Here is a 16,048-nt window from a genome sequence, read left to right on the forward strand (position 1 = left end):
GGGTTCGTCGTTGAGTACACCATCGCAGCCACTCCTGTCTGTGATGCAGCGTCAAGCGTAACCGCAGCCATAGTCTCCGAGCCGATAGTCCATGCTGCTGCAAACGTCGTCGAACTGTTCGTGCAGATGGTTGCTGTCTTGCAAACGTCCCCATCTATTGACTCAGGGATCGAGACGTGGCTGCACGATCCGTTACATCCATGAGGATAAGATGCCTGTCATATCGACTGCTAGAGATACGAGGCCGTTGGGATCCAGCATGACGTTCCGTATTACCCTCCTGAACCCACCGATTCCATATTCTGCTAAAAGTCATTGGATCTATACCAACGCGAGGAGCAATGTCGCGATACGATAAACCGCAATCGCGATAGGCTACAAACCGACCTTTATGAAAGGCAATGCCGGTCAACTGCTGTTTGTGTATGAGAAATCGGTTGGAAACTTTCCTCATGTCAGCACGTTGTAGGTGTTGTCGTCGGCGCCAACCTTGTGTGAATTCTCTGAAAAGCTGATCATTTGCATATCACAGCATCTTCTTCCTGTCGGTTCAATTTCGCGTCCGTTGCACGTCATCTTCGTGGTGTAGCAATTTTGATGGCCAGTAGTGTATTTCTGTATTTGAGAACGCATGCCTACACCATACTTGGCGCATCAGTGTATAATTAAAGAGAATACACGATTGAATCTGTGTCGGTGCTGCAGTTGCAGTGGCCAGCAGCGGACCGCGCCTAATTTCCGCCAGTGGCAGCTGTCCGCCCCCGCCGCCTCCATCGCGACCTTGTGCCCCTGGCGCGGGCCACTGCACCTGTCGGCCCGCGGCCTCTTCGCGCCGTCACCGCAGCGCCACGACGCGCCTCCGAGATTAAACGTCATGCGGGGCGCTGCCTCTTCTCCGTAGGCGCGCGTGATCGATTCTGCGGCGAGGGCGCGACGCCGGCCCGGCGGATGCCGCGAAGATTAGCAGACGCCAAAGGCGCGCAATTTAAAAAAGGCCGAGCGCAAGTGCGGATGAAAGCGCGCCGAATTTATTGCGCGTCCCCGGAAACCGCAAATGAATCCGCGGCGCACCAGGACTACCCGCGCTTCCGTCGTCCTCTCTCCCTCTCTCCCTCTCTCCCTCTCTCTCTCTCTCTCTCTCTCTCTCTCTCTCTCTCTCTCTCGCCTTCCCCTCTTCCCACTACCCCCTCTCTCGGAGAGTAGAGCTTTTCAATCCGCCGACCCCCGGGCAGGCCGGGCCCCGTTATTCGCCGCCTTTCTGCCCACAGCGTAGGCCGCGACTTGTCAGCGTCAGCGCTCGACTCGGACCCCGAGCGGTGCAATATCTCAGCAAGTGTGAGCGAGCACAATGGCGAGTCACCGTGCATGCCCATATGTCGCCACACAAAAGGAGTGACCGCCCGTCTTAGGCCCGATTGGGACAGCCTGCCACCACCACCCTCCGCTTCTTCCAACAGCTCTCATATCTACCCCATCCCCCATCACCACCACCCCGCCCCCCATCCCCACCACTGCTTCCGCCACCACTTCCCCTCCAACCCTTTACAGCCCTTCAGAGGTGGGCGGAGAAAGTCTGCTGGAAGGAGGAGCACTTGAAAAAGGAAAGAAAAGAAATGAAGGAGCGAAATCCTTGGGCTAATCTGGCGCTGACCTCACAAGAGGCAGTATGAAGTACCGGCCGGGGGAATTCGTCTCCCTTCTCCCTCCCAACCTTGCCTAAGAAATATTGCCCAGCATTATTCTTATTCTTCCTTTGTTCTGAATACAGAGCCATTGATCCCTGGGAAATTTTTCACTGCCACCCATCAGCGAATATTAGCCTCCAGCTACCTGCTTTTTGCATGAAAAGGCAGCAAGCGACTCGGGAACAGTTACGATGGTTTTCGTTCTTCTGTTTTTACCATTTTTCTTTTCTCAGTCACTACTTTTCAGTTGCTTTTTTATGTACTGCTAGAGGATTGAATCTTGAGATACAATTTGTTATAAGGCCGCCTTTCATTTGAGTGAGTCGTCAGTCACCTTTTGTAGAAACTACGATACGATATTGCGTGGCCTGTGTTGTTCAGAAATACGATGCATATGGAAGTTGGGGTATGGCTGTGGAACGTACTCGGGTAGCCTAACGCTACGGCAACCTCTGCTAGTAACCCGAAAATCCGGCTTAGACTCCCGCTCTGCCACTGTCGTCATCCCATTATACGGCTGATGATTGCCGGTATTCGCAGCTGTGAATACATTTCATCTACTTTCTAGACCAGTCACAACAGTTATTGCTGTAGTTATCAGTTCACAGTGTGGTTTCACTCGATTCTCAATGTTGGTCTCTCGTGTGCAATTCTTTTCAGATGTGTATAAATATTGTACTTCACATAACGCTATTATTCTTCTTTCCAACCAGATCTTCCGCACTTCCCAAAGCTCTTAGATGATGCAGTCTATCTAAATTTCCCTCCCTCAGAACGCGCTCTCTCAGATAATCACTTTCCAACACCTAAAAATACATATTGCATTTGTGCTATCAATATTATTTTTTTATTACTGTAAGCAGCAAGTGCAATAATTGTTACTTATTTCTGTTATTCAGTTGTCTTTATATAGAGTTAAATCATTTTAAATTCTTATACCATTTCGTTACTATTTATCATATTAAAATTAGTGTTATTTCTCAAGTAAAATAGTACAAAAACTGATGTGTAAAACCGTGGTCGACATAAAAGTACGTCGGAAGACCCTAATCTCATCATGATAAATAAATAAATAAATATAAATATTAATCCTTTCCCATAATTTAAATCCCCCCTCGCCGTTTTCCCTGCGCCGCACGCATGCACACTTCCCTCCATTATCAAATTTAAACTGTAATTATCGTGTGGCGTGTTGTTAAGTGCAAGAGGTGTGCTTACTCTGTGTTGTTGTTAGCCAAAACTTTATACTCATTGATTGGGCAATGCAACCCCCAGTACCAATAAAGAAATACACTTACTGCAAAATACATTCAGTCCCTTAGCCATTGAATCCTTTGGCCCTGTTCTAGACCGATAACTTTGGTCATTGTGCACCTAACAATAAATTAAATTGTCTTCCCTCTAAAGCAGCAACGGTGGAACGCAATATATTCTGGTCTCTCACAAAAAATATAAATTTGCTAGCTACAGGCTCAGCGGTGTGCAATGCTGGCTGTAATACTTTGAAATGGACACGAAATTGTTTTGGTTGATAAGTGAAAACATTTATGAAAAATCCAACTTAAAAAAAAAAAAAAAAAAATACGACCTGGACCGGGAGACGGTAGTCTACTAACTATGGTCGATTACTAACACTGAGTTTCTTACCAAAATTATATTGCAAGTTAAGTTTGTCTTTTGAGAAACATTTGACAATTGAAGTTACATTACTCACAAGTAATTCACAAGCAATGAGATTTAAACAGTAGATATTATCCAACCTCACTAAACCAGCATAAATGCAAATCATGAAATTACATATAGCTTATAGAAACATTACAAAAGTGAAATATCTAACAAGCCTTTTTATCCAATCAGTTTACGTATATTCTGGAGTTACTCAACAATTACATATTAAAAGCCAATTCATATATACTAACGAGTTGGCAGAACAAGAATCATAATTATTTAGCATCTTTACCTTGTTTGCGAGAAGAATTCTGCTTCCATGTTCAACAACATTGTCATACCTACATTAATCTAACACTTGGTGGCTTCACAGAGTACACCACATAAACTGGCTACTCCATCGTCTTTCGCTCACAGACAGATACCTACAACTGTGTGCCAGTACTACATTCTCAAACCAGAAGCAGTATCTTTGGCTCTGCAGTCGTCCACAAACAGCAATCCGCTTTATAAAGCCTTTCAGAGACATACATTGTTTATAATATCATAGTTTGTTTGGTTTACAATGATACAATTATCGTATTCGGGTGCCACATACAAGTGTGCCCCAGTAGACTCTTTTCAATCAGATTTACTATTCCTTGCTGCCTCATGAAGTGCCCTATCAAAACAAATCCCATTTTTACACACACAGTAAGATAAATTCTTTTCTACCCGAATCGATTTAGTTCAACATATCCAGTCTCAAACATTTTAGAAGCTTCTATTCTCTTTTATCTGTACTCTTTGGCGTCCTCGTTTCATCACCATACATGGCTGCACCACAAAGAAAGACTTTCAGAAGAGACTTAAAAAGCGTTAAATGCTGTATTCGATTTTAACATACTTCTCCCTTTCAGGGGACCTTTGGTGCTATTACCAGCGTACATTTTACACAGTATCTCCTGTTACTGCCATTATTTTGCTGCAAGAACAGGCCTACTGCTTTTACTGTCTCATTTCCTAACTAATGTTTGCAATACTAATGATTAATTCGACCACACTCCATTACCCTCGTTTTATTTTCGCTTATGTTTATATTACTGCTTCTTTTCAAGGTACTATCTGCCCCATTCTCCTGATCGTCCAAATCTTTTTCACGCCTCTGACAGAGTTAAAATGTTATCGGAAAATCTCAAAATTTGTGTTCCTACTCCCTGAACGTTAATTATCTTCCAAAATCTCCCTTTGGTTCCCTTTACTGCATGTTCAGTGTATAGATTGAAGAACGTCGAAGATAGGCTTAAACAGTTTTATTACCTTCTGGCAAGTGTGGCTGTAATTAATACAATGCAGAAAGGAAATAGTTAGCTCTTCGGAACCCCCATTGTTTTCCCCACACTGCTAAGCAGAACTGTGAAATTTGGCTCAAAGGTACCTGCAACCATCCTACTATGCGAAAACGTGGCGCTACACGACGTCGCCCTCGGGCTGGGAGACACTTCATACAGCAAGGTGTCGACAGGTGCGAAAGCAAGCTTCCGAGATCAGAAATTCATGTGAGTTGTGAGGTGGGTTAATGGCGTCTCACTGGCTCCAAATTTCACCACAGTTCTCCCCAACGCCATCGCGGAAGTGTGGTACCATGGGAAGGTCGACACACCTCCCCTTACCAAATCCCACCCTTTCTCTTGACACTTCTGCGGCGGAAGTCAGAACTGCCGCACCTAGCGTTAAAATCATACGGTTTTCTTATTTCTGGCCGTGCAAAATATGTATTACACACCGCCGCTCAGAATCGACGAGAAAAGACCTCAAAGGTGACATAAAGAGCGTTAGTTAAACCACCAGTTATATGCAAATTGAATGGGATCACTGCTGTCAGCTGCAGTGGAACATTCCGTAGAATCAGCGGCGACAAGTGAAAATCTGTACCAGATATGAATTCGAACCCGTGATGTCCTGATTACCAGGCAGGTGCGATAAGCACTAAGCCATCCGGGACACAGCGTTACCGCCGCTGAGCGGACTATGTCGGCACGCCTCATGGCCGATCCACATTTCCATCACCTGTCCGCAGTCCCTGTCCATCATACTCCCGTTTGCTACTCAGAGATTCCAGCGGCACTCCGGGCGCATTTGCGCATCCGCACTGAAGAATGTTGATCCATCCCCAGGTACGTATATCAGTTATACGAACGCGCAGGTGTTTGTACTTCCCGACACATCCGAAAGAACAGACATCACGCATTCAGAAAACCACCAATTCTCTTGGCGAGTTCATTTACACACATCTCGCGGATGAAACGAAAGTATGCAGTACCATCTACAACAGAATGATGTTCTTGAAAATCTTTGCCACTGCTGATATCCCCCGGACGATTCAGTCCTTTTCTGAGGATATTGTGGGGCTGCAACCCCACTGAACGAACTCTTTGGCGTATAGTGCGACCACAATTTTTACTCTGGTATGCAGGGTGGAACCACTAGGGACCATTTAAACCCATTCGATGCAATTTCAACGTGATCCAGTGCAGCAAAGAGTGTCTACGATTTTTTTCAGCCCTCCTGCTTCGCGCTTTCGTGTGGCGTGATCACGTGAGCGGGGGTGCGGGGGGTGGGGGCTATACTAACACGTGCGTAAATAAAACGGCAAAGAGTCCGACTAAAAATCCCCATTTCGTCAACACTCTCAGTGCCACATGTGCACTTTTGTTGAGCACTCCGAGCTCCACGTGTACAGCGGCAAACCTTGACACGATTCCCAGAAGTGTGAAGGCAAGCCTCCTCTTCTCACCCTTCAGCTGAGTGGTACTACCTGCAAGGGCCTAGGGACTGGTTAAGTGTTGTATCTGTACAGGTACATTTTAAAAGTACTCAAAAAAGTCACACGGGTGGTACCGATGCTTTCCTGAACTTGGGAGTGCTGGAGGGATATTTTACTATTTCTTTTATGGACATCTCCATCGCATACCCTGCTCGTCACGGCACAGGAGAACGCGAAATAGAAAGCCTGAAAAAGCATGAAAACACTCGACTGCTCTCGATCATGTTTAAATTTGGTCGAATGGTTATGAATGGTCCTAGTGTTTCCAGCGTGTGTATCAGAGTAAAAACTGCGGTCCTACTACACTCGAAGGGCTTCGAAGGGTTTATATCACGTTTAACGGGATGCAGCTTCACAGTGTCCTTCGAGAACGGTTGACTCGTACGGAAGACGTCAGCAATACCAAAGACCGTCAAGAACGTCACTCTGCTGGAAATTGCACTGCAAACTGTCGTTTAGATTAGGGTCAAAGAGTTTCCTACTAGTAGTGGAAACCGACCTTTCTTTGATAATCGATAATCGATTATGAGACTGTCAAGGATAAAAAAAAAAAAAACCACTCCAGCTGTAAAATTATTTCCTTCTAAAAACGGGAGCACTAACCAGTTTCAGGACATATGTCGTACCTTCAGGTGCATAAATAAATGCGAGTCCCGATGGATTAACAACTAAAGTTAAAATAATTTAAAATATGTTAAAATAGAGCATTCCTGGTATATCATATGCAAGAGATGTCATGTATCAGGGATGCATATTTTAACCTTAGTTATGCATCGTTTGTTGACTCACATTGTAATGTGCTCTTGAGGATGGAACATATGTTCTGAAACCGGATAGTACTGCGGGAGGGGATTTTACCATTGACAAAGAATAACAGTTGCAGATGTCCCGTGAAGAGAAACGTGTGGCTTATGAAATTATATGACAGCTTTTGGTGACCTTGTCGCCGACAATACGTGAAACCCCAATATTCCTCCCTTCGTCTCCGGTTTATGATATACTTTGCGAAAAGTAGACTGTGCAAAACGAAGAAGAGTTTGCTTACCGGCAGATTTCAGCTCTAACGGGTAACACGCTCTGCTGTATCTGTGAATACACTATTTTAAACCCGTTTTTCAAAATAACAAAAGGACAGATTGTGTGCCGGATTTTCTGCTTTCTCGGAAAAAAACGGCGGAAGCTCTCCTCGCATGCGGCGCACCTGTCTGACAGGCGGATTAGTGGGCCGACCCAGATAATGCATCAACGTCGGGTGGCATTAGCAGCCCATGGCGGTCAGACCAGCGCGGGATGCAGTTGGCCAACTCGTACGCCCGGCGGTGAGACCAAAAGCACAGCGTCCGGGCTACCCTAAACCCAGCCCACCCCACTCTCCCCTCTGGAAAACCCCACAACCCCCTTTGCAGCCCAATCGGAGTCGGTTGCGCGCCATATACTGTCCGGAGATCAACGTCCATGTTGCTTTGTGCCTATTCGTGGACATATCGAAATATTCAGATTTGTCGCAAAAGTTAATGGCTCTGAGCACTATGGGACTCAACTGCTGAGGTCATTAGTCCCCTAGAACTTAGAACTAGTTAAACCTAACTAACCTAAGGACATCACAAACATCCATGCCCGAAGCAGGATTCGAACCTGCGACCGTAGCGGTCTTGCGGTTCCAGACTGCAGCGCCTTTAACCGCACGGCCACTTCGGCCGGCGCAAAAGTTAATGCTGGCAGTCAATCGCCGATAGATAGTTTTGAATTTATCCACTTTTGGATGTACGTGTACTCAGCTTGAAAGCTAAAATGTCGGCTCAGTCTCGAATAATAAGCAGTCAGGAACTTAGTGGGTTTCCAAGGTACATGCCTTCATCATCAGAAATCACACATAAGAATCTTGTGCGGGCTACCTTTCTTAAATGAGGCTTGAGTTTACTTGAAAAAGTATTTAAGATTTGCCTCAGCCGGCCGGAGTGGCCGAGCGGTTAAAGGCGCTACAGTCTGGAACCGCACGACCGCTACGGTCGCAGGTTCGAATCCTGCCTCGGGCATGGATGTGTGTGATGTCCTTAGGTTAGTTAGGTTTAAGTAGTTCTAAGTTCTAGGGGACTTATGACCACAGCAGTTGAGTCCCATAGTGCTCAGAGCCATTTGAACCATTTTGAACCATTTGCCTCTAATTCCGGGCCCTACCATTTCGCTTAAACATATATTCGTTTTATAATTTTGGTCTGGTAAATCACAGCAATAATGTACCTAAGATTAAAATTTCATGGAAATTTTAAGTAAGCGGTACAGAAGTCATAACTCGGGCTCTAGTTGTAGCATGTACCTACAATAAAGAATGTCCAGACTACGGTCGTCTGTCATAAAACAATTCAACACAAAACGATAAAAAAGAGAGTAAACATTTGTCATAAATTCATACAGCTATTTAAAAACTGCCCACAACGCACACAACAGAAATTAAACAAGCATCTGTAGGATGAAATGACTCTGTAAATTAGACAATGGGTCACTAAACTAAAAACACAATATATTCTTCAAATGATATTACAGCCCTTTATCTTGTAGAAATAATATGGTAGAGTCTTTAAAAATATTAATGATAACAGCAATAGCTCTGGCGCAGTTACATACCGGTCTCTAAAACGGGCTCCAAAATGCATCTTAGATTCAGTATTTTAGGGCTGATGTTCAGTAGACAGTCCCTAAATCTTGTTGGTGTTTTTTGGGACACCTTGTCTACAGGTTGCAACGGGTATTAAGTACAGATATTTTTGTTGGTGACTGAGGGCGCTGTATTGAACAACATCACATTAGTATTTACGGCATTTGCTGGCTAATACACTCCTGGAAATGGAAAAAAGAACACATTGACACCGGTGTGTCAGACCCACCATACTTGCTCCGGACACTGCGAGAGGGCTGTACAGGCAATGATCACACGCACGGCACAGCGGACACACATGGAACCGCGGTGTTGGCCGTCGAATGGCGCCAGCTGCGCAGCATTTGTGCACCGCCGCCGTCAGTGTCAGCCAGTTTGCTGTGGCATACGGAGCTCCATCGCAGTCTTGAACACTGGTAGCATGCCGCGACAGCGTGGACGTGAACCGTATGTGCAGTTGACGGACTTTGAGCGAGGGCGTATAGTGGGCATGCGGGAGGCCGGGTGGACGTACCGCCGAATTGCTCAACACATGGGGCGTGAGGTCTCCACAGTACATCGATGTTGTCGCCAGTGGTCGGCGGAAGGTGCACGTGCCCGTCGACCTGGGACCGGACCGCAGCGACGCACGGATGCACGCCAAAACCGTAGGATCCTACGCAGTGCCGTAGGGGACCGCACCGCCACTTCCCAGCAAATTAGGGACACTGTTGCTCCCGGGGTATCGGCGAGGACCATTCGCAACCGTCTCCATGAAGCTGGGCTACGGTCCCGCACACCGTTAGGCCGTCTTCCGCTCACGCCCCAACATCGTGCAGCCCGCCTCCAGTGGTGTCGCGACAAGCGTGAATGGAGGGACGAATGGAGACGTGTCGTCTTCAGCGATGAGAGTCGCTTCTGCCTTGGTGCCAATGATGGTCGTATGCGTGTTTGGCGGCGTGTAGGTGAGCGCCACAATCAGGACTGCATATGACCGAGGCACACAGGGCCAACACCCGGCATCATGGTGTGGGGAGCGATCTCCTACACTGGCCGTACACCACTGGTGATCGTCGAGGGGACACTGAACAGTGCACGGTACATCCAAACCGTCATCGAACCCATCGTTCTACCATTCCTAGACCGGCAAGGGAACTTGCTGTTCCAACAGGACAATGCACGTCCGCATGTATCCCGTGCCACCCAACGTGCTCTAGAAGGTGTAAGTCAACTACCCTGGCCAGCAAGATCTCCGGATCTGTCCCCCATTGAGCATGTTTGGGACTGGATGAAGCGTCGTCTCACGCGGTCTGCACGTCCAGCACGAACGCTGGTCCAACTGAGGCGCCAGGTGGAAATGGCATGGCAAGCCGTTCCACAGGACTACATCCAGCATCTCTACGATCGTCTCCATGGGAGAATAGCAGCCTGCATTGCTGCGAAAGGTGGATATACACTGTACTAGTTCCGACATTGTGCATGCTCTGTTGCCTGTCTCTATGTGCCTGTGGTTCTGTCAGTGTGATCATGTGATGTATATGACCCCAGGAATGTGTCAAAAAAGTTTCCCCTTCCTGGTACAATGAATTCACGGCGTTCTTATTTCAGTTTCCAGGAGTGTAGTTACAGCTATTATAAGTCGTTGTTTTTAGGTTGGATAGTACCTTCAAGTACATGTAGCAAGAGCACTCCATTAATGTTTTTTTTTTCTTATAGAGCACATTCAGTGTCAAAGTCTCGATGCGTGAACGCAAAATGATCCGTCGATACTGACAGATAGTGTCTACTTAGTGGTGCAGTTGCGACAGTAGCGTTGAATATATATAGCTGTTTTTGTATTCCTTCGTAAGATAAGTAGCAGTTTCTCCTCCGACTTCGTTTTTCTGTGTGGTTAATGTCCGCTGAATAACCGTAAATACTGAAGTAGTTAATTCGTTACTCCGCTTTCGCTTTCCCATAGTGAAACAAAACAAAACTATACAGCGACGCATAAAAGCTAAATAAACGAGTCGCAGGCAACTTTAATGCTACAGACTGGAAATTTCTTGGATTGTTTGGAAGGTGTGCGGGGGGAGGGGAAGGATGGGGCGCGGGGGTGGAGGGGGGGGGGGGCGCGGACGATCAGAGATCAATCGCGCACACAGATAGCACGGTCTGACTACAAACTGCTGCGACCTGCTGCAATTCGTCGCTAGTGGGCGGAGCCCTTCACAGGCGAATTTTTGGATCGATTGTTTCTCCAGTGTTAAATGAATTGTATTGACTCGGTACGTTTCTCGTTGGAAAACTCGTGTACAGATTTGAATAAAAAGCTTTGGGTACTAGGGCACCTCGCTTCCTAACAAAAATGTATCTATAAAACTGTCTATATCTACATGTACATGGATACTCTGCAAATCACATTTAAGTGCCTGGCAGATGGTTCATCCAACCACCTTCACAATTATTATTCCAATCTCGTACAGCTCGCGGGAAGAACGAGCTCTGATTTCCCTTATTTTATCGTGGTGATCGTTCCTCCCTATGTAGGTCGGTGTCAACAAAATATTTTCGCATTCGGAGGAGAAAGTTGGTGATTGGAATTTCGTGAGAAGAGTCCGTCGCAACGGAAAACGCCTTTCTTTAAATGATTTCCAGCCCAAATCCTGTATCATTTCTGTGGCTCCCACTCCCATATTTCACGATAATGCAAAACGTGCTGCCTTTCTTTGAAAATTTTCAATGTACTCCGTCAGTCCTATCTGGTAAGGGTCCCACACCGCGCAGCAGTATTCTAAAAGAGGACGGACAAGCGTAGTGTAGGCAGTCTCCGTAGTAGGTCTGTTTCATTTTCTAAGTTCCTGCCAATAAAACGCAGTTAGACTTCCCCACAACATTTTCTATGTGTTCCTTCCAATTTAAGTTGTCCGTAATTGTAATAACTAGGTATTTAGTTGAATTTACGCCATTTAGGTTTGACTGATTAATCGTGTAAGTGAAATTTGAGTTTCTTTTAGCGGTCATGTGGATGATCTCAAACTTTTCGTTATTTGCAGTCAACTGCCAATTTTCGCACCATTCAGATATCTTTTCTAAATCGTTTTGCAGTTTGTTTTGATCTTCTGATGACTTTATTAGTCGATAAACGACAGCGTCATCTGCAAACAACCAAAGACGGCTCCTCAGATTGTCTCCCAAATCGTTTATGTAGATAGTGTTGTATACACCACTTCTAACAAACACCGAACAACGCGCTCCAGTACGCGGCCGCCAAATACATCGCTGGCCGCACTTTTCTGGGCGGCCCGCTGCTTCCATCGCTGGCGGTTTTCACACGCACGCTCCCTTACGTGGCCGAGAAATACATCGCTGGCCGCACTTCTCCGGGCGGCTCGCGGCTACCATCGCTGGCCGCCTTCGCGGGCGCGCGTTTGTCAGCACACAGCAATTGGCTACGCCAGGAAACATTGCGGTTGGTTTTCCCTGGAAAACAGCGACCCCAGCCGACGGCTCCATTAACTAGCAAGCCTTATATAAACCCGGCCGCCGCCGCAAACGACAGTTCTCATCGGGAAGTGCAGTACGCCGTGTTCCAGCTGCTTGTGGATGACTCCCCGCACCACTCGAGGTTACTTGTCTGCTCGGCGGAAATCTGGCAACTTCACTTGGAGAGACTGAACTTCACTGGACTTGGGAATAATTACGGGACGTGCACCCCACTATGCATATTTGGACATTGGTATAACCAAACTTTAATTATGCATTACTTCTGAGTGTGAGCCTGGGTAGACGCTCTGCTAACATAATTGTTAAAAAGAGATTTGTGATTTAATAAACCAGACTGACGAGGTTATTGTGTTATTCCTAGTTATAACAATAAGGAACAGCAAAGGGCCCATAACACTACCTTGGGGAACGCCAGAAATCACTTCTGTTTTACTCGATGACTTTGCGTCAATTACTACGAACTGTGACCTTTCTTGAGGAAATCACAGCTCCAGTCTCATAACTGAGACGATATATTGTCTTCAGAGGTGTCAACTTTGTCGCCGTGTGTGGAATCCCCTCCACACAGTATAAATGGAAATGTCGTGTGGCTAGGGCCTCCCGTCGGGTAGACCGTTCGCCTGGTGCAGGTCTTTCGATTTGACGCCACTTCGGCGACCTGCGCGTCGATGGGGATGAAATGATGATGATTAGGACAACACAACATCCAGTCCCTGAGCGGAGAAAATCTCCGACCCAGTCGGGAATCGAACCCGGGCCCTTAGGATTGACACTCAGCTACCGGGGCGGACTCCACACAGTAACATGGACGGTGTACTAAGGAGATGGAAACGGTATTAGTGGCTCTCAAAAATTAAATTGTTCAATCGAAAAAGTCGTTAGTTGGTGTAGTAACATGGACGGTGTACTAAGGTGATGGAAACAGTATTAGTGGCCCTCAAAAATTAAATTGTTCAATCGAAAAAGTCGTTAGTTGGTGTAGTAGTATAGTAGATAATTGTCTTGCATAATAACCATATGGTAAAATACCGTCCTCTTTGTATGCAATCATTTGTTAAAGTCTCATTTCGATATCTCAAACCGTTTATGAAGTATGAGGAATGCTCTGAATATTTCACACTGCCTTTATCCCTGCTGTGATACAATGGCAAATGAGTGTGCTACATCGGATCAAATTTCTCGAGTTTGGTAACAGATACAGACCTCAACCCAAGACTAAAGAAAAATTCAGCATGTTAGCTAGATTTGATCTGCAGCAAAATATCATCTAACATGCACCAAACACAAAATCATAGCGACTCTTACTTTTCTCTGCAAACTTTTTCGAATTTCGCGCTGTGTCTCACTTTCATGTGAATATCACAATAACTGCAACCATTAACGAAATGATGGGCACATCGTCATGAACTTGACATATAAAGCCATAAGCACAGCCAAAATTATTTTTTTTTTCCGAACATTTTCTATAAAATCGTTCGAGGAAGATTGCAGGGCGTGCGTCTCAATTGTGTTGTCGCCGATCGACCGAAATATGGCAGACACTGAGGCCCTCCCCTTCCGAACAAACGATAGATTCAAAGAATGGTTCACATGGCTCTGAGCACTATGGGACTTAACATCTCAGATCATCAGTCCCCTAGAACTTAGAACTATTTAAACCTAACTAACTTAAAGACATCACACACATCCATGCCCGAGGCAGGATTCGAACCTGCGACCGCAGCGGTCGCGTGGTTCAAGACTGCAAACGGTAGAACCCGACCAGCGCACTGTACGAAAACATAACTGCGCATCAACCATCGTATCCTGTGCGGGCTCTGACAGTGGACACCAAACAGAAGCCAGTAGCACACCAAGCGACAAACAGCAGAAAATTTTGCTCTCAGCTAACTGATTGTCTAGCTCAGCTGCTTCCTCATTTATCTCACTTGTCCGGAATACGAAGGCATGAAGAAGGATTTTTTGCACGTTTAGTTACTATTCTTAAATGTTTCAATATATCATCACAGCAAGCGGTAAAAAAATTGCTATTTGTAAAGGGTTAATAACTTAACTTATGTATTCATTCAACTAAACTGAAAATGTTCGCAATCCGATCGAGAGCTGAACAAATAATTTAGAAGTTCGGTTTCAAAAAGAGCTCTATACAAACACCAAAGCGCTTTAAGTTTCACGATTCTACTGTGCCTGCGGCCTAGGGCGCTAAGCCACTTACGGTTGGCTGCTAGATTAACGTGGAAATGGATTGAGCCGTGATTTGGTTTCGGTGAAATGAGCATAAAATGAAATAAAAATGTGAAAATCAGGTCACTGATGTTCTTCTCTCGTATGAGATCACCACGTATACTTTCAGCACGTCTGTGTCACTGTTCCCAAGTTAGTCCTGAATCACAGCAGAGCGAGTCACTTCTTTAAATACACAATAAGGACAGGCTTCCGGCCCAGGACTCATCGACAGGCTGCACAGATACAGTCAAAGCGTTCAAGAGAATGGAAGAGATAAGTTCGTAAGTTTTACGGCCAGCATTAAATTAAATAAAATTAACAAAAATATGGTTCAAACGGCTCTGAGCGCTATGGGACTTAACACCTCAGGTCATCAGTCCCCCAGAACTTAGAACTATTTAAACCTAACTAACCTAAGGACATCACACGTCCATGCCCGAGGCAGGATTCGAACCTGCGACCGTAGCGGTCGCGCGGTTGCAGACTGAAGCGCCTAGAACCATCGGTAAATAAAATCACTTTGAATGTTAGACTACTTCGTTACGAAACACCAATACAACTATGCAACCGACTTTTCGACCGGGTTTGCAGCGGTCATCTTCAAACTAGACTAGACTGCAGCAGTCTAATCACTCTGAAGATGACGGCTGCAGATACGATCGAAACGTTGGTGATTTGCGTGTTTTAGTGTTGTGTACTGACGCTGCCTAATACCCTGAATGATTTCATCCAAAATGGAGAATTTATTTGTTCTGTGTGAGAGGTGAAATTGCTGCAGCTGAAACACGAGTATGTAGAACAGGAATCTGATAAGCAGAGGTAGATTGTTAACGATACTTGCATCGAGATCCACCTTGCACCAGGTCGTTCGTGTACATTTGACCGTTGTACGCCCAACAGGCTACAATGTGCTCCAGCTTTAACGCTGCTTTCAACTTCGGTTTCAGGATGTTTATTGATGCTGTTTCCGTTTATTAAGAAAAAGAAACAAAATGGAGCATATCTTACTCCCAGTACTGTGACCGTCAAAACAATCGTTGCAAATACCTCACCAGTCTTACAAGCTCTACCTATGCGTTTAAGTAGTATAAATTACTACTTAGGCTGGCTTGATATTTCCTCGCTGTATTGCCAAATTTTCGTTAGTCAGTCGTTGTTATGCTGAAGAGAACTTCGACACAGAGCCACGATCTCCATATCCATAGAGCATTAACTGTTATTCTCCCATAAATTGCGAAAAGAATGGCGCAAGTATCATTTGGCTGACATGGTAGTAACTGTTTCCCAGAATGTAAACCGGGTTATTCTTACTTATTATATGGAAAAGACTCAATAAATAATGGTCGAATGTTAGGTACGTCACGTAGACCAACTGAGGGTAAAAATGAATAAGAAGAGGCTCAAGTGGGAAAAGGAAAGACATTTCATTAGGGCAACACACCTGTCCACAACAACGGCTAATCAACGAGTGATTCAGCAGCAGTTGCATTAATCTACGCGTCTAAAGAAAGGTGTGACGAAGAAAGGATTTGAGCTGTGTGA

Source organism: Schistocerca serialis, chromosome 6 (assembly GCF_023864345.2).
Source record: "Schistocerca serialis cubense isolate TAMUIC-IGC-003099 chromosome 6, iqSchSeri2.2, whole genome shotgun sequence".
Lineage (NCBI taxonomy): Eukaryota > Metazoa > Arthropoda > Insecta > Orthoptera > Acrididae > Schistocerca > Schistocerca serialis.